The following is a 27,943-nucleotide window of genomic DNA, read 5'->3' as shown; positions in this document are numbered from 1 at the left end:
TATTTTTTTTATGGTCCCAGCAATCTGTGAATTTTTTAAATACCCCTTTAACTAATACACCACTTTTGATTTAATTAAGTGAATGGGTCTGTAGTGGGTATGCTGCATTGTACATCCTAATACCTTTTTGCTAGTATGCCGACATGTATAGACAACACACAGCTCAAACATGGTGTAAACCCAGCCTTTACTTTAAGGGGGTATTTTGAGCAAAAACATCTTATCCCCAATCGAAAGGATAGGGGATAAGATGTCTAATCGCAGGGGGCCCACCGCTGGGACCCCCCCGCGATCTCCCTGCAGCAGCCCGCATTCTATCCGGGCTTCCGAGACGGGGACATGACATGACGCCACGCCCGCAGGGCCCCCCATGCCACTACACTGTGCAGCTGCAGCAACAGGTCCATCGCTCGGGCCCGGGCCCGTCGCTGCCAGTAATCTTTATTATCTTTTTTTCAATTACCTGAGCGCAGGCCCTTTAAAACTCAGCGCAGGGTCAGGGGCATGATGGGAGGCCAGGGGCTGATGGGAGAAGACGTGCTCCGCGCAGGCACGCACGCACGTCAGCTCAAAGCCCCTGACGCATCCCTGCCTCTGACCCTGTGTTATCGATACCAGGCAGAGGAAGGTGCAGCCGCCCGCCTGCCCCACATTGCTGCAGTGAGAAGGTGAGGAGACATGGGACGGGCTGCTGGAGGGGGCTGCTGGGGGTGATAAATTCCTGAGGACATTGTGTGTGTGTGTTTCATTGATGAGGAGTCTGAGGAGATGGAGGGCGGGCGGGGGGGGGGGCTGATTGATTGACTGACTGATGAGGAGACTGAGGGTGTGGGGGTTAGTCATTGATGATGTTGGGGGGGGGGGGTTGATGAGGAGACCATGGATGGTGGGGGTACCTAACAATGAGGATACTGAGGATGGGGTGCAGGGGGGATTGACTGAGGATGGGGTGCTGGGGGGGGTTATACTGGGTAGTAGTGTATGAGGTGATGAGGAGACTGAGGATGGGGTACTGGGGGGCGGGGCTTGGTGGTGGTGTATGAGGTGATGAGGAGACTGAGGATGGGGTATGGGGGGGGGCTGGGTGGCGGTGTATGAGGTGATGAGGAGACTGAGGATGGGGTATGGGGGGGGGCTGGGTGGTGGTGTATGAGGTGATGAGGAGACTGAGGATGAGGTATGGGGTGGGCTGGGTGGTGGTGTATGAGGTGATGAGGAGACTGAGGATGGGGTATGGGGGGGGGCTGGGTGGTGGTGTATGAGGTGATGAGGAGACTGAGGATGGGGTGCAAGAGGGGCCTGGGTGGTGGTGTATGAGGTGATGAGGAGACTGAGGATGGGGTATGGGGTGGGGGGGCTGGGTGGCGGTGTATGAGGTGATGAGGAGACTGAGGATGGGGTACTGGGGGGGATGTGTGGTGATGATGAGGAGACTGAGGATGGGGTATGGGGGGGGGCTGGGTGGTGGTGATGAGGAGACGGAGGATGGGGTATGGGGGGGCTGGGTGGTGGTGTATGAGGTGATGAGGAGACTGGGGATGGGGTACGGGGGGCTGGGTGGTGGTGATGAGGAGACTGAGGATGGGGTATGGGGGGGGCTGGGTGGTGGTGTATGAGGAGACTGAGGATGGGGTATGGGGGGGGGGGCTGGGTGGTGGTGTATGAGGTGATGAGGAGACTGAGGATGGGGTATGGGGGGGGGCTGGGTGGTGGTGTATGAGGTGATGAGGAGACTGAGGATGGGGTGCAAGAGGGGCCTGGGTGGTGGTGTATGAGGTGATGAGGAGACTGAGGATGGGGTATGGGGTGGGGGGGCTGGGTGGCGGTGTATGAGGTGATGAGGAGACTGAGGATGGGGTACTGGGGGGGATGTGTGGTGATGATGAGGAGACTGAGGATGGGGTATGGGGGGGGCTGGGTGGTGGTGATGAGGAGACGGAGGATGGGGTATGGGGGGGCTGGGTGGTGGTGTATGAGGTGATGAGGAGACTGGGGATGGGGTACGGGGGGCTGGGTGGTGGTGATGAGGAGACTGAGGATGGGGTATGGGGGGGGCTGGGTGGTGGTGTATGAGGAGACTGAGGATGGGGTACGGGGGGGCTGGGTGGTGGTGTATGAGGAGACTGAGGATGGGGTGCAGGAGGGGCCTGGGTGGTGGTGTATGAGGTGATGAGGAGACTGAGGATGGGGAACGGGGGGGGGGCTGGGTGGCAGTGTATGAGGTGATGAGAAGGAGACTGAGGATGGTGTATGGGGGGGGGGTCGTGGGTGGCGGTGTATGCAGTAATGACTTAGGTAAAGATTTAGGGGGCTGAGAAGCCTGGAGGAGGATAGTGCAGGTGGGGGATTCAGCCGGACTAAGAAGAAACACTGTGTGACAGTATTATTATGGGAACAGTGGGTGGCAGTATTATATTCAGGGGGTACAGTGTGTAGCAATTATATATTTAGAGGGTACAGTGGTGGCAGTATTATATTCAGGGGGTACAGTGTGTAGCAATAATATATTTAGAGGGTACAGTGGTGGCAGTATTGTATTCAGGGGGTACAGTGTGTAGCAATAATATATTTAGAGGGTACAGTGGTGGCGGTATTATATTCAGGAGGTACAGTGTGTAGCAATAATATATTTAGAGGGTACAGTGGTGGCAGTATTATATTCAGGGCGTACAGTGTGGAGCAATAATATATTTAGAGGGTACAGTGGGTGGCAGTATTATATTCAGGGGTACAGTGTGTAGCAATAATATATTTAGAGGGTACAGTGGGTGGCAGTATTATATTCAGGGGACCCAGTATTTGGCAGGGTTATAATGAATAATGTCTTTATATAGAGAATGAGGATCTGCTTACAAGCTGAGGAATCAATGATGAAGACCTGGTGCCCGTATGAGATGAGAAAGAGAAGACAACAGAGAAGATGTCACTCAGGTCACTGATATCACTGTGTGTTCTGTCTGACCCAATCTGTGGCTCTCCAGCTGTTGCAAAACAACAACTTCCATAAATCCTGAGGATCTCCAGACACGATGGGAATTGTAGCTTTATTACAGCTGGAGAGCCACTTGAGCCAAGGTGATTGGTGGGGGTCTAAGCAGTCGGACCCCACCATAAAAATGGGCTGCTTATTTTAAAATGCCTGGGCTTATTTTTGGTCCCAGTACGGCCCTGCCTGTCATTCATTATTATATTTGTGTGGTCGAGGCTGGGTAAGGAGTTTGTCAGGGATTGGGGAAGCGTGTCGTCGAGGGGTAGGGGGGCCCAGGACAATTTTTCCCATCAGGGCCTTGTGATTTGTAGCTACGCCCCTGATTGCAAGTAAGCTCAAGTCTTCTAATTTTCAGTCATCAAGTCAGTCAAGTCAAGTCTACTGTCTAGTCACCGTGGCCTGCACCAAAGTTTGTCTAACAACTGCAAGTCCCAGCAAGCTTGCGAGGTCCCCCTGTGTCACTGGTCACCTCCTTGGGCCCTGGCTGTACTGCATAGACTGTACCACCTGTCTACCCTCAGTAAAGCTACTGTTTGTCCGTAACTTGGCGTCGGTGTCTTCATTGCCCCCGTGCCTAGCCCAGGACCAGCGGTATTACCTTCGGGTGGTTAAGGCTAAACCACGCCCTGGCATCACAACAATAAGGGGTTAATAACATCTACCCCTTGAGTTATAACATCTACCCTGCACCTCACACCCTGCTGCCACACTAAGATGCCTACTTCATACACATATTTTTTACATTTAAAAAACACCAAGGCAGTGTAAGGCAGCGTTCACATGGCAGAAATTCCGAATGGAATTTCGCATGAATTTTCTGCATGGAATTTTGCCTAAATTTTGCGGCCATTCACTTTAATGGAATTCCCAAAGATCATTCACAAAGCAGAATTTCTGCTGCGGAATATTAGATGCGGAAATCTCACTTTCCACGCTCCGGAACAATATAGGTCTGGTCTCTGGTCTTATATTTTTCCAGATTCGGTTGCAGAATCCTACTAAAGTCAATGGGGATTAAATTTATGCTAAAAATGCAGAATTGTTGCAGAAATTGTGCAAAATGCATGCGGAATTCGTGGGGACTTTAAACTTAGCTTTAAAAAAAGGACACCTTTCTAACTGTGCTGCAGAATCATGCAGAAAGCATCCAGAAATTCTGCATCAATTCTGCATCAATTCCGCATCAATTCCACAAATGCTGGACAGATTGAAGCCAAAATGAGTGCGGACGTGGGATTGATGCCGACGTGTAGAATTTCTGCCGTTTGAATGTGGTTTAACCCCTTAAGGACCAGGCCATTTTACACCTTAAGGACCGGAGCGTTTTTTGCAATTCTGACCACTGTCGCTTTAAACATTAATAACTCTGGAATGCTTTTGGTTATCATTCTGATTCCGAGATTGTTTTTTCGTGACATATTCTACTTTAACTTAGTTGTAAAATTTTATGGTAACTTGCATCCTTTCTTGGTGAAAAATCCCAAAATTTGATGAAAAAAATGAAAATGTTGCATTTTTCTAACTTTGAAGCACTCTGCTTGTAAGGAAAATGGATATTCAAAATATATTTTTTTGGTGTTCACATATGCAATATGTCTACTTTATGTTTGCATCATAAAATTTATGAGTTTTTACTTTTGGAAGACATCAGAGGGCTTCAAAGTTCAGCAGCAATTTTGAAATTTTTCACAAAATTTTCAAACTCACTATTTTTCAGGGACCAGTTCAGTTTTTAAGTGGATTTGAAGGGTCTTCATATTAGAAATACCCCATAAAAGACCCCCTTATAAAAACTGCACCCCCAAAGTATTCAAAATGACATTCAGTAAGTGTATTAACCCTTTAGGTGTTTCACAGGAATAGCAGCAAAGTGAAGGAAAAAATTCAAAATCTTCATTTTTTACACTCGCATGTTCTTGTAGACCCAATTTTTAAATTTTTGCAAGGGGTAAAAAGGAGAAAATTTTTACTTGTATTTGAAACCCAATTTCTCTCGAGTAAGCACATACCTCATATGTCTACGTTAATTGTTCGGCGGGAGCAGTAGAGGGCTCAGAAGGGAAGGAGCGACAAATGGTTTTTGGGGGACATGTCACATTTAGGAAGCCCCTATGGTGCCAGGACAGCAAAAAAAAACACATGGCATACCATTTTTGAAACTAGACCCCTCGGGGAACGTAACAAGGGGTAAAGTGAACCTTAATACCCCACAGGAGATTCACGACTTTTGCATATGTAAAAAAAAATATATATTTTTTACCTAAAATGCTTGGTTTCCCAAAAATTTTACATTTTTAAAAAGGGTAATAGCAGAAAATACCCCCCAAAATTTGAAGCCCAATTTCTCCCGATACAGAAAACACCTCATATGGGGGTGAAAAGTGCTCTGCTGGCGCACTACAGGTCTCAGAAGAGAAGGAGTCACATTTGGCTTTTTGAAAGCAAATTTTGCTCTGGGGGCATGCCGCATTTAGGAAGCCCCTATGGTGCCAGAACAGCAAGAAAAAAACACATAGCATACCATTTTGGAAACCAGACCCCTCGGGGAACGTAACAAGGGGTAATGTGAGCCTTTATACCCTACAGGTGTTTCACGACTTTTGCATATGTAAAAAAATATATATTTTTTTTACCTAAAATGCTTGGTTTCCCAAAATTTATACAATTTTAAAAAGGGTAATAGCAGAAAATACCCCCCAAAATTTGAAGCCCAATTTCTCCCGATTCAGAAAAAAACCCATATGCGGGTGAAAAGTGCTCTGCTGGCGCACTACAGGTCTCAGAAGAGAAGGAGTCACATTTGGCTTTTTGAAAGAAAATTTTGCTCTGGGGGCACGCCGCATTTAGGAAGCCCCTATGGTGCCAGAACAGCAAAAAAAAAACACATGGCATACCATTTTGGAAACTAGACCCCTCGGGGAACGTAACAAGTGGTAATTTGAACCTTAATACCCTACAGGTGTTTCACGACTTTTGCATATGTAAAAAAATATATGTTTTTTTTACCTAAAATGCTTGTTTTCCCAAAAATTTTACTTTTTTAAAAAGGGTAATAGCAGAAAATACCCCCCAAAATTTGTTGGGCAATTTCTCCAGAGTACGGCGATACCCCATATGTGGCCCTAAACTGTTGCCTTGAAATACGACAGGGCTCCAAAGTGAGAGCGCCACGCGCATTTGAGGCCTAAATTAGGGACTTGCATAGGGGTATTCTACGCCAGTGATTCCCAAACAGGGTGCCTCCAGCTGTTGTAAAACTCCCAGCATGCCTAGACAGTCAACGGCTATCTGGCAATACTGGGAGTAGTTGTTTTGCAACAGCTGGAGGCTCCGTTTTGGAAACAGTGGCGTACCAGACATTTTTCATTTTTATTGGGGAGGGGGGTTGTATAGGGGTATGTGTATATGTAGTGTTTTTTACTTTTTATTTTATTTTGTGTTAGTGTAGTGTTTTTAGGGTACAGTCACACGGGCGGGGGTTCACAGTAGTTTCTCGCTGGCAGTTTGAGCTGCAGCAGAAAATTTGACGCAGCTCAAACTTGCAGCCGGATACTTACTGTAATCCTCCGCCCATGTGAGTGTACCCTGTACGTTCACATTGGGGGACGGGGACGGGGGGGGGGGGGACATCCAGCTGTTGCAAAACTACAACTCCCAGCATGTACGGTCTATCAGTGCATGCTTGGAGTTGGAGTTTTGCAATCGCTGGAGGCTCCGTTTTGGAAACAGTGGCGTACCAGACGTTTTTCATTTTTATTGGGGAGGGGAGGGGGGCTGTGTAGGGGTATGTGTATACGCAGTGTTTTTTTACTTTTTATTTTATTGTGTGTTAGTGTAGTGTAGTGTTTTTAGGGTACAGTCGCACGGGCGGGGGTTCACAGTAGTTTCTCGCTGGCAGTTTGAGCTGCGGCAGAAAATTTGCCGCACCTCAAACTTGCAGCCGGATATTTACTGTAATCCTCCGCCCATGTGAGTGTACCCTGTACGTTCACATTGGGGGACGGGGACGGGGGGGGGGGGACATCCAGCTGTTGCAAAACTACAACTCCCAGCATGTACGGTCTATCAGTGCATGCTTGGAGTTGTAGTTTTGCAATCGCTGGAGACTCCGTTTTGGAAACAGTGGCGTACCAGACGTTTTTCATTTTTATAGGGGAGGGGAGGGGGGCTGTGTAGGGGTATGTGTATACGCAGTGTTTTTTTACTTTTTATTTTATTGTGTGTTAGTGTAGTGTAGTGTTTTTAGGGTACAGTCGCACGGGCGGGGGTTCACAGTAGTTTCTCGCTGGCAGTTTGAGCTGCGGCAGAAAATTTGCCGCACCTCAAACTTGCAGCCGGATATTTACTGTAATCCTCCGCCCATGTGAGTGTACCCTGTACGTTCACATTGGGGGGGGGGGGGACGGGGGGGGGGACATCCAGCTGTTGCAAAACTACAACTCCAAGCATGTACGGTCTATCAGTGCATGCTTGGAGTTGTAGTTTTGCAATCGCTGGAGGCTCCGTTTTGGAAACAGTGGCGTACCAGACGTTTTTCATTTTTATTGGGGAGGGGAGGGGGGCTGTGTAGGGGTTACATAGTTACATAGTTAGTACGGTCGAAAAAAGACATATGTCCATCAAGTTCAACCAGGGAATTAAGGGGTAGGGGTGTGGCGCAATATTGGGGAAGGGATGAGATTTTATATTTCTTCATAAGCATTAATCTTATTTTGTTCCAGGAATGTATCTAATCCTGTTTTAAAGCTGTTAATTGTTCCTGCTGTGACCAGTTCCTGAGGTAGACCGTTCCATAAATTCACAGTCCTCACGGTAAAGAAGGCGTGTCGCCCCTTGAGACTAAACTTTTTCTTCTCCAGACGGAAGGAGTGCCCCCTCGTCCTTTGGGGGGGTTTAACCTGGAACAGTTTTTCTCCATATTTTTTGTATGGGCCATTAATATACTTATATACGTTTATCATATCCCCCCTTAAACGTCTCTTCTCAAGACTAAACAATTGTAACTCCTTTAATCGCTCCTCATAGCTAAGATGTTCCATGCCCCATATTAGTTTAGTCGCGCGTCTCTGCACCCTTTCCAGCTCCGCAGTGTCTCTTTTATGGACTGGTGCCCAAAACTGAACAGCATATTCCAGGTGAGGCCGTACCAATGCTTTATAAAGGGGGAGTATTATGTCCCTGTCCCTTGAGTCCATGCCTCTTTTTATACATGACAATATCCTGCCGGCTTTGGAAGCAGCAGCCTGACATTGCATGCTATTCTGTAGTCTGTGATCTACAAGTACACCCAGATCCTTCTCTACCAGTGACTCTGCCAGTTTAATCTCCCCTAAGACATACGATGCATGCAGGTTATTAGTACCCAGATGCATAACTTTACATTTATCCACATTGAACCTCATTTGCCAAGTGGATGCCCAGACACTTAGTCTATCCAAGTCATCTTGTAACCTATACACATCCTCTATAGACTGTACTGTGCTACAAAGCTTGGTGTCATCTGCAAAGATAGAAACAGAGCTGTTAATGCCATCCTCTATATCATTGATAAATAAATTAAACAACAGCGGTCCCAGTACTGAACCTTGGGGTACACCACTAATAACCGGGGACCAATCAGAGTACGAATCATTGACCACCACTCTCTGGGTACGATCCATGAGCCAGTGTTCAATCCAGTTTCCAAACCCAAAGACCTTAACTTACCTGTCAGACGTCTATGAGGGACAGTATCAAACGCTTTAGCAAAATCCAGAAACACTATATCCACAGCCATTCCTCTGTCAAGGCTTCTACTCACCTCTTCATAAAAGCAAATTAGATTGGTTTGACAACTTCTATCCTTAGTAAACCCATGCTGGCTATCACTTATAATACAATTATCCCCTATGTATTCCTGTATGTAATCCCTTATAAGTCCTTCAAACAAATGTGTATACGCAGTGTTTTTTTTACTTTTTATTTTATTGTGTGTTAGTGTAGTGTAGTGTTTTTAGGGTACAGTCACACGGGCGGGGGTTCACAGTAGTTTCTCGCTGGCAGTTTGAGCTGCGGCAGAAAATTTGCCGCACCTCAAACTTGCAGCCGAATACTTACTGTAATCCTCCGCCCATGTGAGTGTACCCTGTACATTCACATTGGGGGGGGGGCATCCAGCTGTTGCAAAACTACAACTCCCAGCATGTACGGTCTATCAGTGCATGCTGGGAGTTGTAGTTTCTCAACAGCTGGAGGCACACTGGTTGTGAAACACCGAGTTTGGTAACAAACTCAGTGTTTTGCAACCAGTGTGCCTTCACCTGTTGCAAAAGCGACAACCCCCAGCATGTACGGACAGGGCATGCTGGGTCTTGTAGTTATGCAACAGCTGGAGACACACTGATTTGCTACTTAACTCAGTGTGCCTTCAGCTGTTGCAAAACTACAACTCTCAGCAGTCAGACAGCCAACGGGCATGCTGGGAGTTGTAGTTATGCAACCACCAGATGCACCACTACAACTCCCAGCATGCACTTTAGCTGATTGTGCAAGCTGGGAGTTGTAGTTATACAACAGCTGAAGGTACACGTTTCCATAGAAAGAATGTGCCTCCAGCTGTTGCAAAACTACAAGTCCCAGCATGCCCATAAGGGAATGCTGGGAGTTGTGGTGGTCTGCCTCCTGCTGTTGCATAACTACAGCTCCCAGCATGCCCTTTTTGCATGCTGGGAGCTGTTGCTAAGCAACAGCAGTAGGCTGTCACTCACCTCCAACGATCCAGCCGCATCAGGTCAGTCCCTCGTCGTCGCCGCTGCTCCTGGGGCCCCGATCCCAACAGGGACGCCGGGGATCGGGGTCCCCAGCACCCGGGGTGCACGTCCTGCACCCGCTCACGTCCTCCGGAAGAGGGGCGGAGCGGGTTGCGGGAGTGACACCCGCAGCAGGCGCCCTGATTGGTCGGCCGGTCTCTGGCGGCCCCGATCAGCCAATAATTCCGGGTCACCGGGTCACTGGAGACCCGATTGACCCGGAATCCGCTGCAGATCGCTGGACTGAATTGTCCAGCGATCTGCGGCCATCGCCGACATGGGGGGTCATCATGACCCCCCTGGGCGATATGCCCCGATGCCTGCTGAACCATTTCAGCAGGCATCGGGCGCCAGCTCCGCTCCAGATGGTTGCGGGGGGCTGGTAAAACACGTCACGTTCTCATACGTCATGTGTCCTTAAGGACTCGGAAATGGAGACGTATGAGAGCGTCATGTGTCCTTAAGGGGTTAAGGACGTGTTCACACTGCACAATTTCTGCATTGAATTCTGCATGAATTTATAGCCAATACACTTCAATAGGATTCCGCTATCCCATTTACACAACAGAATTTCTGCTGTAGGAATTCCATTGAAGGGAATTGACTATGAATTCCGTGCAGAATTCCGTGCAGAAATTCTGCCATGTAAAAATAACCAAATTTTTTAATTTTGAATTTTTTGTGTGTTATTTTTTATTTTTTTCTGTAATGTAAAATCTTGAAAAATTTAAGTATGTGGGAAAATACATGCTACACTCCGAGTGTTCTGCCTTTTTTGAAAAACTGAACTAGATCTAAAAAAATAACCTGATATTATGCTACTATCAGCAGACATTAGACTGTGTTTTTAGGAAACAAAAATGGGCAAAAAAATCACATCTGACAACACAAAGACATATTGACCTAAATGTTGTGTTTGATTCTAGCCACATTAAAGGTGCACTCCGGTAGAAAACAATTTTTTTTGTATATCAACTGGTGCCAGAAAGTCATACAGATTTGTTAATTACTTCTGTATAAAAATCTTAATTCTTCCAGTACTTATCAGCTGCTGTATGCTCCAGAGGAAGTTGTGTAGTTCTTTCCAGTCTGACCACAGTGCTCTCTGCTGACACCTCTGTCCATGTGAGGAACTGTACAGAGCAGGAGAAAATCCCCATAGCAAACCTCTCCTGCTCTGGACAGTTTCTGAGACAGTCAGGGGTGTCAGCAGAGAGCACTGTGGTCAGACAGAAAAGAACTACACAACTTCCTCTGGAGCATACAGCAGTTGATAAGTACTGGTAGGATTAAGAGTTTTAAACAGAAGTAATTTAGAAATCTGTTTAACTTTCTGGCACCAGTTAATAAAAAAAAAATGTTTTCCACCGGAGTACCACTTTAAGTTTGCCCATGGTCTAGCCTTATATTCTTATTTCATCCATGTCATAAAGTTACATACAGGTTAAAGAAAACATAGGTGAACTCTTTGGCATTACTTGGATTTCTGTATGAATTACAGTCCATCATTTTTTTCATCTGTAGATAATTTGACTAACTGTGGACTTATGTAGACCGAGGTCTTTAGCAATGAATACTTTTCCATCTTCATATATCCAATACATTTTCTAAGGTCTTCTAAAAGTTTTCATTAAGGCATGATTTACTCTAAGGGTCTATTCACGTGGCAGAATTTCCGCTTGCGGAATTCCGCCTCAAATTAAAGCCCATAGACTTCTATGGGATTCCACACTCCCATTCACACTTCTGAATTTCCGGCACTCACAATCTACAGAATGTCCTCACAGAGATTTTCCTTTCCTCACAGAGACATTCCTGAAGTGTAAACAAAGCCTAACCAATCTTTTTCTGGTGAATTGATTTTTCAGTCACCAAGTTTGGTGGGCCTGGCAGCTGTGAAACCCAAACATCTAGAGGGCCACAGTTTGAGACCACTGAATTAGACTAAACTGCAGTCAAGACCAAACTTTAAAGGGGTTTTCTCACCAAGATACCTTTTGTCTATATGCCCTACTAGGGTATATGGGTGTGACATATGGGCAGGGAAGAGTGAACCCCTAAACTCACCTGCTCCCACTTGCCCTGCCTACTTACGTACCCGGCCTAGGTGACGGGTCCACAACCACGGTGAAAGTCCCTGCCTGAATAAGTGCAGGGAGTAGAACGTCAACAAAATAAACTTACAATACAGACAGAGGTCGGGACACTGTATGGAATCACACACACTAACAGAAATAATAACTAAACAAAAAAACACAATAAGTCACAGTCAACATGCCAAGTCAGTACCAATAGATAATAGAAACTCCAAATCGCATAAACAGGAGAGGAGTCAGAGAGCGAAGCCAATGGGTCAAATATGCCAGAAGTTCAAGATACTAAAAAACGCTAGCTAGGAGTATGAGCTCTTTCGCAGACAAGGCCTGGATGAATACTGAGGGTTTAAATAGGGAGCTAAGCAGGTGAAAAGCCAACAAGGTCAGCTGACCATCCAGAGAACAGGGCGTATCCACAGTAACCAGAATAACAAAAGACCTCAGAGCAGATTAACCCCTCTGGGTTCTTACAATGGGAGTCATAGAGGGCTATCCCCAGCCTTGCCCCCCCAGAACACAGAAATACTGTATATAGGAAATGATTGTCTTAGTTATGGATTATAATAAAGTTTAGCTTCAATTAATCACAAGGCGATATCTTTATCATGTGAGTCATAGCTGTATTGCTATTTTGAATGACATTTAATTAGATTATTAACCAATGTCTTTTTGGCCTCCTGTTCACCCTCTCTCCTTCAAGAAGGCTTTAAGACCATTAGTGTTGAGCGTGAATATTCAAAATGCTAATATTTACCGCGAATATCGGCACTTGGCGATTTAGCGAATATTTAGAATATAGTGATAAATATTGGTAATAATGAATATTCGTTTTCTTTTTTGCAAAATGTAGGCAAATATTTATGCTGTTACACACTGCGCTCTGGCCACAAGCATCGGCTGTGAGTGCAGTGTCCCCGACCGCTGTTGGTGCCGGATTCCCATCGTGGGACGCGCCCACATGTGAATCCCAGCCCGTCACTCACCTCATCCCGCTCCTGCAGCTCTCTCACTCTCTCAGCTCCGGCGCGTGCATCCCCGTCCCTTAGGGCGCGTGCGCACCGGAGCTTTGAAATTTAAAGGGCCAGTATGCCCATAATTAGTAAACGACCTGACAGCACATTATAAGTTGTTGCACCTCCCAACCCCCCCTGCAGGATCTTCAGTGCCTATTGCCTGAGAGAAAGTGTTCCCTATTGCCTGTTTTGCCATACCCACGTATCCAGACCTTCCTGCTACGTTTTTTGACTACGAACCTTTGCCGTCTGCCTTGACCTTCTGCTATGTTGACTAACCTACAGCCTCCTCCTTTGGTACCTCACCTTGCCCAGTTACCTGTGTGGTCGAGCCGTGTCGGGGGTAGCAACCTGGGTGTTGCCTGTCGCAGCAAGCCCATCCTGCCTTGCGGCGGGCTCTGTTGAAGACCAGCGGCACCTTAGTCTCTGCTCCCCGATACGGTCCGAGTCATCAGTGTTAGGATTCGGCAGGCTGGATGTGGATCCTCTGTGTCAGCGAGGGATTGTCGTTTACCGTACCAGTGGACCGGTTCTAGGTTGCTACTGGTATTAACCAGAGCCCGCCGCAAAGCGGGATGGTCTTGCTGCGGCGGTAGCAACCAGGTCGTATCCACCGGCAACGACTCAACCTCGCTGACTGCTGAGAAGGTGTGGGACAGAAGGACTAGACAGAGGCGAGGTCAGACGTAGAAGAAGGTCAGGGCAGGTGGCAAGGTTCGTAGTCAATGGTGATAGCAGAAGGTCTGGAAACACTGGTATTGCAAACACAGGAAACACTTTCTCTAGGCACAAGGGCAACAAGATCCGGCAATGCTGGGAAGGGGAAGTGAGGTTATATGAGCAAGGAGCAGATGGAAGCTAATTACAGTGATTGGGCCAGGCACCAATCAGTGGTGCACTGGCCCTTTAAATCTTAGAGAGCTGGCGCGCGCACGCCCTAGAGAGTGGAGTCGCGCGTGCCAGGACGTGACAGCCGGGGACCGGGACAGGTGAGTAGCTTGGGGTGCGATTCGCGAGCGGGCGCGTCCCGCTATGCGAATCGCATCCCCGCCGGCAGTGTCAGTGCAGCGCTCCCGGTCAGCGGGTCTGACCGGGGCGCTGCAGAGAGGAAAACGCCGCGAGCGCTCCAGGGGGGAGAAGGGACCCGGAGCGCTCGGCGTAACAATCAGCCACACAAGTAGAGGATCCACATCCAGTTCCGTTACATATGCGAATATTTATGAAAATATTTATGCGAATATCGGCACTTCCAGACTGGAAACTGATCCCTCCCTTCTTTTAGGTGAAAGATATAATTGCGCATGCGCACTATGCAAATTACATTACGAATTTTCGTATGGAAAAAGAGAACGAACATAGCAAATATGCGAATTTCGCAAACAAAGGACGAATATTCATCCATATATTCAATATATCAAATATTGCGAATTTGAATATGGCCCCTGCTGCTCATCACTAGTGACCATATGAAGTCCCCATGTAACGTGCTTTCCTCGTGTTTGCCGCCTTAAAATTAAATATCATTGTGGGAACAGTATGAGACATACAAACCCCCGAGGCATCATTCTCCAATTATTATCCATGATCCGCCTGGCTCCCGCTATGAGAAGAAATTTACATCCTCTGAAAATTTTCTTTACCCTGAAAAATTAATTTGTTATTAATAGCACAAACAATCTGAAATTATGTGATATATCATAATAAAATGTTAGGGCAAAGTAAGGTTACCATGGGGAAATTTTTGTGAAGTATACAACTGTAAATCAGCATTATTGCCATATTTTACAATCTTTGAAATAACTCTTCTTTTTAGGCATGCTAATTTGGGTTTGGCAATTACATCTTATTTTTGGTTGATGTTTTATCATCATCGGCTTCCTCAGGCTCATCATCATTACTCTTGGTGTGTGACATTCTGGGATAGATCTCTCAAAATGAAGTTCAACTTTTTCTACTCATTCATAGATTGACGTGAAATGTTCAATTAAATAATTTTTTCCATCAGAGGGATATCCGACCTTCACTTGTAATGACTCAACTTGGTTTTGGCCAAAGTGATACGTTTCTTGGTGTTTAGCTGAGGCATAATGCATAGCTGTGGTAATGCCTGGTCTTATCAGGAGGCTTGGACTTAGAGCCTATTACATCTGTTCTCTGTGTCCACATCCCTATTTTATGAAAATAAGCCATTTACTGTGTATAGTCAGCCTGCCATTCATTGCTTGTGTTTGTTTATATCTGCACTAGCTCTTGTCATTCTCCTGTCTTCCATATCGGTACGGCGAGCTATCCTGGTTTGATCCAGCCTGTCTGACATTGCTTTGTTGCTTTATTTTTTCCAGTTTGCTGTATTGTGCTCCCTGGTTTGTGATTTTGTTAACCCTTTGTGTCCTGAGCTGTTTCCCTGACCTCCGTACAGTGTTGTTTATTGTTTTGGACCGTTTTATGCCTTCATGCTTACTCAGTACAGGGGCTGCAGCCCTGCTGTAGATCCAATGCTTTGAGCGGATACCTAAGTAGACAGGGAAAGTGGCTATCACCTCTGAGTAATATCCATAATATAAAAACAAAAATAGATTTTTCTAATTGTTCTTTGGCCTTTATTTTTTTAAGCAGTAGCGATGAAGGGCTAAGATCCAAATTGGCCCCTCCATAAGGTTTGGGGTTTTGCTATCCAGGACAGAAGGTCTTAGTTTTTGTTTTTCCTGCCACACCTGTTCCATGTAAACTTGGCAAACTACTGCAAAAGGTATGGGACCTACCAGGCCTGGACCATTTCTCGTCAAGGATCCCATGGTAGCACATGGTCTACATCTTTAGTATGCATCACCTTGTTTTAATTACATTTAAAAATAATCACCTTCAATAGATGATGATGTGAACATCATTGTGTAAGAAGACATAATATACTACACTGAAATGAATACATGATGCCATTGGAGAAGATTTGTTACAAAAATTGGTGCAACTGCCCCATTCCTCTTGTCCATTGAAAAATGATGGCGAACTGTTGTGGACTTGTTCACTGAAGGAATGATAGGTAAGCTATAGAGGCTGGAATGGGTAGTCCAATGAGCAAACCTCCTGAAATTAGTTTTTGAAGATTTTACTAAATCTGCCATTGCATTTTATTCAAATTTGGCAGTGACCTACAAAGAGGAAAGGTGGCCACATAAAATATCCAAATGTGCTTCCTATAATGGTGTCTGATTTTGCCCCCAGGACAGAAAGGTCTGCTGTTTATTTTATTTCCCGTTGCTTTTCATGACCCATTGGTTGGCTGCCAATAATTTGCTGACAATTAATTTTTATGGAGAGAGGAGTTCAGCACAATTTTTTAAAACAATTTAAAAGAAGTGGAACCAATCAGAATGGGTCCCCTCCCTCCTAGGGCACTATAACAGCTGCATGGTCAGTACAGCCTTGATAGTTTATATGTTCTTCCCATGTTTGCGTGGGTTTCCTCCGGGTACTCCGGTTTCCTCCCACAATTCAGAACAGATTAAAAGGTGAATTTAGATTGCAAGAAAGGGACCCATCTGAGTGTACAGCGCTGCAGAATCTGTGTGGGGTTTATAAATAAAGAATTATTATTATCAGTGTACTGGAGCAGGCACTTCCACCTTTGACAGAATTCCTTGCTCCTGTACTCAATATGCTTGAACATTTCCAAATTTTGGGCAAATTCAGAGTAAAAAGATTCTAAACAAATTGATTTGCTTATGTCTAGTTATACTAGATGGATTGTAAAAACTGTTAGAGAGTATAGTGGAATGTTTAAGAAACAGTAGTACTTTAAATGAATGACAACCAACATGCCCCGTATGAGAGTTGTAACCACCAAGCATATTGTGCCTTGGTACTGTGAAAAAAAAAAGTCCTGAGACCACCCCATATCGGCGATCACCGCAAATCGCCGGTCAATTCAGACCGGCATTCTGCGGCAATTCCGTTCCCTGCTGCTCGCCGAGCGGGGATCGCACCGGGATACCTGCTGAAATCATTCAGCAGGCATCCTGGCACATCGCTGTCAATTCAGACTGGCGAACTGTGTCAATTCCGGTCATGACCCGGAATAGGAGGGTGACCAGTGGTATAATATACACCACCAATCACCCTCTGTACTGAACTGGGAGGTCGCAGTGTTGCCACCCCCCAGGACAGCTGTAATTGGGCGGTTGTAGTGACGGCACCAATCACAGCAGTATGGGGAGGGGGAATGAGAGGAGGAGCTCGTTGCTGTGCTCTGCTCACCACCAATATGTGTTCTGGTGGTGTACAGGAAGGAGCCCCGTGCGGCTTCTCCCCCCTCACAGTGATAAAAGTGCCACATGGCATCCTTTCTGTGCCCCTTGGCACATTAGATTGCAGGGACAGCTTTAGTTAGGCAGGGATAGTTTCTTAGGAGTTAAAAATATTTATATTTTTTTTTGTGGCGTACCATCTGTAGACGTCCGCGGGTCTGCAGCACCTTTAGCTGCTTGATCCGGGCCCAACATACTAAATGTATAACCTAACACACCTAAATGTATGTATTCGCCTGGGTACATGGCGTCACTAGCCGCCGTCCTCAGTGAATGCCGGTGGTTATTCCAACACAGTGCCCTTGCAGACGCCTCTATGCGGTCAGATGATCGGGTTCCGATCATGTGGTCCCATAGGTCTGCTGTTGCCCATCACCCTCCTTGTTTAACCCCTTAAGGACACATGACGTACTGGAACGTCATGTGTCCACTCCCGATCTATAACGCGGGGCCACGGCGTGGCCCCGCGTCATAGCGGTTCGGGCCCGGCCTCTAACAACGGCCGGGACCCGTGGCTAATAGCGCGCGGCATTGATCGCTGTGCCGCGCGCTATTAACCCTTTAGACGCGGCGTTCAAAGTTGAACGCCGCGTCTAAAGTGAAACCGAAAGCATGCCGGCTAGCTCAGTGGGCTGTTCGGGATAGCCGCGGTGAAATCGCGGCATCCCGAACAGCTGACAGGACAGCGGGAGGGCCCCTACCTGCCTCCTCGCTGTCCGATCGCCGAATGACTGCTCAGTGCCTGAGATCCAGGCATGAGCAGTCATGCGGCAGAATCGTTGATCACTGGTTTCTTATGAGAAACCAGTGATCAACATAGAAGATCAGTGTGTGCAGTGTTATAGGTCCCTATGGGACCTATAACACTGCAAAAAAAAAGTGAAAAAAAAAAGTGAATAAAGATCATTTAACTCCTCCCCTATTAAAAGTTTGAATCACCCCCCTTTTCCAATAAAAAAAAAACCACAGTGTAAATAAAAATAAAAATAAACATATGTGGTATCACCGCGTGCGGAAATGTCCGAATTATAAAAATATATCATTAATTAAACCGCTCGGTCAATGGCGTGCGCGCAAAAAAATTCCAAAGTCCAAAATAGTGCATTTTTGGTCACTTTTTATATCATTTAATCAATAAATCAATTTGATCAATAAGTCCTATCAATGCAAAAATGGTACCGTTAAAAACTTCAGATCATGGCGCAAAAAATGAGCCCTCATACCGCCCCATACACGGAAAAATAAAAAAGTTATAGGGGTCAGAAGATGACAATTTTAATCGTATAAATTTTCCTGCATGTAGTTATGATTTTTTCCAGAAGTCCGACAAAATCAAATCTATATAAGTAGGGGATCATTTTAATCGTATGGACCTACAGAATACATATCAGGTGTCATTTTTACCGAAAAATGTACTACGTAGAAACGGAAGCCCCCAAAATTACAAAACAGCGGGTTTTTTTTCAATTTTGTCGCACAATGATTTTTTTTCCCGCTTCACCATAGATTTTTGGGCAAAATGACTGATGTCATTACAAAGTAGAATTGGTGGCGCAAAAAATAAGCCATCATATGGATTTTTAGGTGTAAATTTGAAAGAGTTATGATTTTTTAAAGGCAAGGAGCAAAAAACGAAAATGCAAAAACGGAAAAACCTCCGGTCCTTAAGGGGTTAAAGCTTTTGACGTGGCTGATGTCACGGTCACATGCTAGCAACCCGATCATGTGACTGCATTCATCTGGGCGGTGTATTCTCCTCCATATCTCCATTCAAAAAATCTGTGAAGTGTAAGTACTCACTGTAACCCTTGTTACGTTCCTGGAGGGGTCTAGTTTCCAAAATAGTGTCACATGTGGGGGATTTCTGCTGTTTTGGCTCCATGGGAGGTTTGTAAATGCACATGGTTCCCGACTTCAATTCCAGCAAATTTATCTCTCCAAAAGTCCAATGGCGCTCCTTCTGTTCCCAGACCTGTAGTGCGCCAGCAGAGCACTTTACGTCCACATATGGGGCATTTCCTTAATCAGGAGAAATTGGGCATCAAATTTTGGGGTCCATTTTCTCCTATTAAAACATGAGTAACACCATCATTTTTGTGTTAAAAATCAAATTTTTCATTTTCTCATCCAAACACCTGTGAGATGTTAAGGCTCACTATTCCCCTTGTTACGTTCCTTGAGGGGTGTGGTTTCGCAAATAGTGTGCCATGTGTTTTTATTTTTATTTTTGCTGTTCTGGCACCATGGGGGTTTCTTAAATGCAACATGGCCCCAAAAACCATGACAGCCATGACTCCAAAATCCCACAGTTGCTCTTTCCCTCTTGAGCCATGTTTTGAGCCCGCAGAGCATGTTAGTGTAAAAAATGCAGATTTTGATTTTTATCCTCCACTTTGCTGCTATTCCTGTGAAATACCTAAAGGGTTAAAAACAACTTTCTGAATGTCATTTTGAATACTTTGAGGGGTGCAGTTTCTATAATGGGGTCATTTAGGGGGGATTTCTCACAGAAAGGCCCCTCAAATCCACTTCAAACTTAACTGGCCCCTGAAAAATTCAGATTTAGAATTTTTCTTGAACATTTTGAAAATTGCTGCTATACTTTGAAGCCCTCTAATGTCTTCAAATAGTAAAAACATGTCAACTCTATGATGCCAACATACAGTAGATATATTGTATTTGTTAAACAATATATAATTTATTTGGAATATCCATTTTCCTTACAAGCAGAGAGTTTCAAAGTTAGAATAATGCAAAATTTTCTAAATGTTCATGAAATTTTGGGAATTTTCACCAAGAAAGGATGCGAGTAATGACGAAAATTTACCACTATGTTAAAGTAGAATATGTCATGAAAAAACATTCTCGGAATCAGAATAAAAGGTAAAAGCATCCCAGAGTTATTAATGCTTAAAGTGACAGTGGTCAGAATTGCAAAAAAAAGTCTGCGTCCTTAAGGTGAAAATGGGCTGAGGCCCTAATGGGTTAAACCGGTTGTGGTTTTTGCTTTTGTTTTGCACAACTCATCGTAGGGAGCCCTGCCTGGTATAACAGATCAGTCCTATTTTTTTTTTTTCATAAATATTTTTTATTTTCAAGGAATATTTCAAATAATTCCAAGGATTTATTCTGATGCCACATTGGGTCTGGGAAGGAATTTTTCCTCTGTCATGGGGCAATTGGCATCAGCCTCATGGGGGGGGGGGGTTGCCTTCCTCTGGATAAACACAGTAAGGCTTTAGGTTGGACTTGATGGACTCTTGTCTTTTTTCAACCTTACAAACTATGTTATTATGTTACTATGTTACTTAGCCAGAAGATGACTTATTTTCATCTACTGAGGGAGTGACTAAATTAAAACAAGAACTCATCTACACCACCGGTTCCAAAACAAGGTTCCAAGATGACAGTGATATTCATAATACGTGTTGTCTTGACGTTGTTAAAATGTAGTTAACGTCATGTATTACCGTAGTGCCTGCAGCTAGCACTGTGTCTGAATTATGGATGTATTAGAATTGCCAAGGAGGGAAAAAGCAATTTGCCTGGGAGCAGTTTAGGTAAAACGTCTAATACAAATAACTTGATTATAGATACTATGTACGGCTCATGTGTCTGCAGAATACATTGAGCTACATCCTAAAAGAGCCCCGACATAATTCCTGAGGAACATAAGGTAGATTAGGAGCAAGAAAGGAACATCAGATCTATCTCTGAGGCCATATCATTATAGAGTCATCAACATTGCCTAAGAACTCCCGGACCCGTAGAAGCCAGGACCTAGGGTGAACTCATTACGTGAATGATGACTCCTATATATTGCCAGGATTGGTGCTGCCCTTTTGGCTGGATACACACATTTTAGGGTATTACTGCTCCTAATGCAGTGTTGTACGGGATGTTAGGTTTACTGCAGTTGTTATATGTATCAGCAGACTATAGGCTCCTGTTTATGCAAGTCTGTACTCCAGTGTTTCCCACCAAGCGTGGCCCCAGCTATGGCAAAAGTCCAATCTATTAAAATATGGTTATTCTCCTACACGGTGAAGAGCGTAAATGGAATCATCAGAATTGCTGTTTTTTTGTCACATCATATGTCAGAAAGAACATGAATAAAAAAAAGATCAAAAAGTTCCATCCAAAAAAAATGGTACAGATGAATACTAGAGATCACAGCGCAAAAAAAATAGCCCTCATTCAGCCCCATATACAGAAAAATATATAGTTATAGAGGGTCCAAAAAGGACAATTTTAAACATACTTAAAATTAAAAAGCAGTACAATAATAATAAAGCATGTAACATGGGTATCATTTTAAATGTATTGACCCACAGAATAAAGAAAACAAGGCAGTAAAGCCATACCATAAATTGTACAGCGTGAAACGAAACCCTCCAAATGATATTTTGTTTTGGTTTTGTTGTACATTTTATGGTAAAATGAGTCATGTTTTTACAAAGAACAATTGGTCGTGCAAAAAACAAGCCCTCAAATGGATCTGGATATGGATGGAAAAATAAAAGAGTTATGGTTCTTAGAAAATGAAGAGCAAAAATGGAAAATGCTAACATTTAATTGTCTGTGTCCTTAAAGGCGTACTCTGCTACTAGACATCTTATCCCCTATCCAAAGGATAGGGGATAAAATGTCTGATCGTGGGGGTCCCCAGCAGTGGATCTTGGCTGCGGCACCCCAGACATCCCATGCACGGATGACTGGCGATGCAGGGCGGAGGCTCGCGATGGTCATGCCCTGCTCGTGACGTCACAGCCATGCCCCTCAATGCAAGTCCCATAGACTTGCATTAAGGGGGAGTGGCCGTGATGTTACGAGCGGGGAGCAGCCATGATGTCAAGAGCCTCTGGAGCTGCATCTGATGTTCTAAACGAACACTGGGTGTAGCAGGGATCGTGAGGGTCCCCAGTGGCGGGAACCCCGTGATCAGACATTTTATCCCCTATCCTTTGGTTGTTGTTGCTTTTGGGTGTTATTGTTGTTGTGGCTGTTGTTGTTGTTGATGATGTTGTTGTTGATGATATTAATATTATTACATTTCAAACAGTTCCTATTGTTCTTAGAACCATGTGTACAGTGCCTACAGTCCCCTGAAAAATAAAGGATAGTCACCAAGCTTTTTCACTTTATCACAAATACACACATGAAATAAGCAAAGATAGGGTGCAGCTCTCTTAATCTTCCTATAACTGAGGTGTCTGCAATGAAATCCAACACCCAAAAGAAAAAAAATCTACATAAACTGATTATGCAGTCCTCTAAGTTATAGGAAATAACAAGTGCAATTTATTTTTAAAATAATTGATATATAAAATATAATACAATATAATAATACCTTTCTATTAAAGAGTGAGAGATCGCAGGGCCCTTGCAAATTGCCCACTAGATAAAAAAATATATAAATAAAATAATAACATAGTATATACAAAAATATATCTGGTGCCATGGGGTGTGATGTGAGGTGTAAGGGGGAAGATGTTATGGCCCCAGGGGTAGATGGTATTAATCCCTAGTGTTGAGCGGCATAGGCCATATTCGAATTCGCGAATATTCGCGAATATATGGACGAATATTCGTCATATATTCGCGAATATTCGCATATTCTCGCTTATTTTCGCGTATGCGCATATTTCGCGCATGCGAAAATTACCATATGTGAATATTGGCATATACAAAATTAACACGCGCGTAAATTCGCATATGCGAAAATTAGCATATGCTAAGTTTCGCATATGCGCATTTTTGTATATGCGAATTTTCGCACGTCAGTCTCACACAGTAGTATTACAGCCTTCTTTACACCACACAAGCTGGAAGCAGAGAGGGATGATCACTGTGATGTGTACTGTGAAGAAAAAAAAAACAAAAAAAAAAAAAACGAATATTCGTAATTACGAATATATAGCGCTATATTCGCGAAATTCGCGAATTCGCGAATATGCGATATTCGCGAATAATATTCGAATTGCGAATATTCGCGAGCAACACTATTAATCCCTTCTTGTCGTGACGCTGTCGTGAAGTTATCCAAGTTCAAGTTCAAATCTCTTTGTGGACCGTCAGTTATTTTATGCACCTATCGTTACTGGGAAGGGCGGCGATAGGCCGGAACATTGATTCAGCATACCAGCCCTCAGCCTGGCGTCATGAACTCTAGGGTTAAAATGGACCCCTTCTATACCTATACCCTACCACCACTACCATACACCCCCCAAGGGCTACCACAAAGCCTTTTTGGCGTTACACAAACAGGATTCGGGTGTGTGCCTACCATTGCCACTAGTGAAAGTGTACTCCCCCCTAAGAAGTGAACTTTATTAATGTACTGTGACTTATACTCCGGAGTAAGGGGTTGCGCGCACGGTGCTGTGTGGAGGAAGTGCGCATGTAAAGTAAGGGGGGAGGCGAACAGTACTGCGGGGCTACAAGTCAGCGCGGGACATCCCGAAGCACGTGATCCAGAGACCCCGCCCACCGAAGACCTCGGTGCTGCGGTGGCCATTTTGTCTGAGCCTAGGGCCAGAAACCAACAAAGAGAGACAGCCCAGCGTGGGAAAAGGCGCAGAGTGCACCAACAGGCTAGAAGCTGTGAAGAACTGGAACAGTACGGAACTCTGAAACATCAGATTACCGAATTGAAGTCCTGCATAGAATCGCTTCAGCTGCCGATCAACACATTCAAGTTCCAATTAAAGGCTGTTGAGTTTCAGGTCACCGCTCTCAAGTTTGAAATCTATGCTCTCAAGTTTCAGATTAAACCACCTGAACAGCAAGAGGGCGAGGCTCCAGCGGCCCAGCGAACGCGGTCTCCACCCGCAGCTAGAAGAATGTTGCCGCCCTCGCCAACACTCTCGACCTCCCAAGGGCACGCCCTGTCTGTGATGCCGGCAAGACCTCCAACACCGGCGGAACAGGACCCAACCAGTCCACCCTCAGTCTCTCCCTATGTGTTGGGAGCCCCAGTTGCTGCACCTGTCTTCTTGGGGAATCCTGTGCTTCCCACCTACAATGGTGATCCTTTTACACTAAGAGACTTTAAAGAAAAATTCTACAGCCTCTTTGCATTTTATGCACTTCCCCCTCATCAACAGATACAACTGCTTCTGGGACAACTCCAGGGGCCCGCCTTGGAAGAACTTCGCACATGGCCAGTGGCTGATAAGGCCACAGTGGGACAGATTTTTGAAGGACTTTTTCAAGTGTTTGAATCTCACTCCCCCTCAGAGGTACGCCTCCGACTTTATGAACGACGCCAGAAGCCAGGTGAGACCCTCCGAGCATATGCAGTGGCTTTACAGAGCGCATTAGAGGCGGTACAGAAGTTGGACAGCATCACGCCTGATCAGGGCAATCGAGTTCTGATGGACCGTTTTATAGAAGGAGCACTAAACAAATGGGACAATGCCCAACTTAGGATGCTGGCCGTGCAGAATCCCGACATGGCATTCCCAGCCTTTAAGAGACTCGCGGTGAAAATAAGAGTCGGGACCTCAGACAGAAGAAATTAGTGTTCCTGCTACAGACTCTCAGGGTCCTTCGCCCCAACCGCCTGTCCCTTCTGAATCTGCCCCACCAACACCTTCTCCTAGTATTTGGACAACTGACTTACAAGACATTAAACAGGACATTGAATAGTTAGCCAAGGCCTTTAAAGAGATGGCAGTACGGCCAAACCCTTCCAGATCTGCAACACCACCACCTAAGAAGGCTGACCCTCGCCCTGTCACTCCACCTAGTGTTCCTCCTGTGAGACCACCTGGGAGCCAAAGACCCGTTTGTCGTTATTGTAACAAGAATGGACACTGGAAGAGCCAATGCTGGGCTTTAAACGGGCGTCCCCTGGGGTCGAGGACCGCACCCCAATAGTAGAGATCGAAAGTCCAGAATCAACCAGCAATAAGAAAGGACTGTCTATGTATGTTGCTGCTTGCCCTTATGTACAGGTGATGATTGAAGGTGTCCGATTACAAGCTCTGATAGATACGGGGTCTCAGGTATCCACTATCCTACAGGGGTTTTTCTATAAGTACTGGGACCCAGAAAGGTTGTGTGACCCTCAGGAAGCGGACTTCAGAGTAATTGCAGGGAACGGGAAACCAGTACCCAGACATGGTTACTGGGAGCCCACGGTGCAGGTGGTGTTAGGAAGGCAAGGGGTGATCGTCACAAATGTTAGAGATGAGGGAGCAGCCGATTTCATTTTAGGCATGAATATTATGAGGCACTGTTTTGATGATATTGTCTGTGCACTGCATGCATCTCTCCCTCACTTGTCACCCCCAGGCCGGCGAGCTGCCCAACACCACCTCAAAACCCTCCAAGCAGAACAGAAGTTCGTAAATCATCATGGAGAAATCTGTCGAGTAAGGACTCAAGATATCCGAGCCATTAGGCTACAGCCACAGACAGAGACAGTTATTTGGTGCCGTTCCCGACCCGGGGTGAAAAATCAAGATTACCAAGCGCTCTTGGAGCCCCTTCTGCTGGAAGATTGTCCCTTGGTGAGAGCTGCCAGAAGCCTGGTAACCGTACGGAATGGGAAGGTCCCGGTGAGGCTTATCAATCTCTCTCAAGTTCCTGTCCAATTACCCAAGTACACCCCAGTGGCTACTTTACACCATCTAGATGTCAGGGATGTAGTCTCGAAGTCACAGGTGGTCCAACCTGGACCTGATCAGAGCCCTGCGGAACCTTGGTGGAACCAGCTGCAGATAGGAGACGAAGATACCCCCAAGGAACAGGTGGAAGGAGTCATCCAGGTGGCTAAGAAACATCAAGAAGCTTTCAGCAAATTTCCCACAGACTTTGGCAGGACCGCCATGATCAAACATAGGATTCTCACTGGAGACAATCCACCTATTAAAGAGAGACATCGCCCTTTGGCTCCTGGGATGTATCAGACCATAAAGAAAATGCTGGTGGAGATGAAAGAGGCCGATGTCTTCCAAGAAAGCCAGAGTCTGTGGGCTGCACCTTTGGTCTTGGTGAAAAAGAAAGGTGGCACCATCCGCTTTTGCGTAGACTACCGGAAGCTAAACAACATAACTCATAAGGATGCCTATCCTCTCCCACGCATTGAAGAATCCTTGACTGCGTTGGGGTCTGCCGCCTACTTTTCCACACTGGATCTGACGAGCGGCTACTGGCAGGTGCCAATGGCAGAGGAGGACAGAGAGAAGACTGCATTTGTGACCCCCATGGGTCTCTTCAAGTTCAAAAGTATGCCCTTTGGACTGTGCAACGCACCAGCTACTTTACAAACCCTAATGGAGCGATGCTTAGGGCACCTTAACTTCCAGAGTGTTTTGTTGTATCTAGATGACGTCATAGTCTACTCTCGAACGTATCACACCTGGATCACCTGAAAGAAGTTTTCCAAGTTCTCATCTGACATGGACTCAAGGTTAAACCTTCCAAAGGTCACTTGCTAAAGCCTCAAGTGCACTACTTAGGACATGTCGTCAGTGCTCAAGGGGTCCAGCCTGATCCAGACAAAGTGAGTGCTGTGAAAGAATGGCCTACACCCAGGACGGTGCGAGACGTCGGAAGTTTCCTGGGGTTTGCTGGATATTACCGGCATTTCATCCCTCATTTTGCTCAAATTGCCGGACCCTTGACCGAATTACTGAGAGGGACTGCCCGGGATAATTATAATGGGAGGCTTCCCATCCAGTGGGCCGAAGAACAAGAAGATGCCTTTCGAGCCCTGAAGTATCTCCTCACGTAACCCCCCATATTGGCGTATCCTGATTACAGCCTGCCGTTCCGTTTATACACAGACGCTAGCTTTGAAGGTCTGGGGGCGGTCTTATCTCAAGTACAAGATGGCAAGGAGAGGGTGATTGCATATGCCAGCCGGCATCTTCGAGGTGCTGAGAAGAATGATGCTAACTACAGCTCCTTCAAGCTGGAACTCCTGGCCCTGGTTTGGGCTATTACTGAGAAGTTTAAAGATTATCTGGCTGCTACTCCCTTCACGGTCTACACTGATAACAACCCCTTGGCCCATTTGAACACCGCTAAGTTGGGAGCTCTTGAACAGCGTCTCTGAAGGTCTCTGAAGATCTGTCTACCTGGAAGACACTTCAGGATGAGAGCAGAGTTTTCGGGGACCTCCTCGACTATTGCCTCCACAAGAAAGTGCCTCGGGTGCGCAAGGCCCATAGAGACTTCGAATTGAAGCGGCTGTGGCGGCAGAGAAACCGCCTGTTCCTGCACAAGAGGTTGGTCTACTGAAATTCCCTGGACCCAGTCTCCGGAGACCGCATACACAAGATTGTGGTCTCCAGGAGGGATGCAGCCATGGTTCTGAATGCTTATCATGACCAATCTGGACACTTCGGGGTACATAAGACGGAGATCAAAGTCAGAAGGAGATTCTACTGGATTGGGATGCGGGGAGACATCGAGAAATGGTGTGCCGAGTGCTCCATGTGCATTGTGATAAAGAACCCCCGGAAGGACGCAAGAGCCCCTTTGCATCCCATCTGTACAGAAAGACCGAAGCAAATTGTTGCATTGGACCATGTGAAGCTGGCCCCCACTCGATCTGGCTATTGTCATGCCCTAACAATGGTGGATCATTACTCCAAGTTGGTGGTCGTGGTCCCCGTCAAGGATCTTACCGCCAAGACTGCTGCTCAACTCTTCTATCGGCATTGGATCCAACCGTTGGGGTGTCCCGAGTCGGTCCTCACGGATCGGGAACCGCCTTTGAAGCCCAGTTGTTCCAGGAACT

General features: G+C 45.8%; 1 long non-coding RNA gene across 1 annotated transcript in view; it reads left to right on the top strand.

The window, feature by feature from the left end:
• The first annotated feature begins 454 nt into the window (after positions 1 to 454).
• LOC130358403 (uncharacterized) overlaps positions 455 to 27,943 on the top strand; it is a 69,539-nt gene continuing 42,050 nt past the window's right edge. The window contains exons 1-2 of the long non-coding RNA XR_008889512.1: positions 455 to 668; positions 2,835 to 2,931. This is a non-coding gene — a long non-coding RNA (uncharacterized LOC130358403). The remainder of the gene's footprint in view (positions 669 to 2,834; positions 2,932 to 27,943) is intronic.

Source organism: Hyla sarda, chromosome 2 (genome assembly GCF_029499605.1).
Source record: "Hyla sarda isolate aHylSar1 chromosome 2, aHylSar1.hap1, whole genome shotgun sequence".
Taxonomy (NCBI): domain Eukaryota; kingdom Metazoa; phylum Chordata; class Amphibia; order Anura; family Hylidae; genus Hyla; species Hyla sarda.
This window is presented reverse-complemented; position numbering and strand designations above follow the sequence as displayed.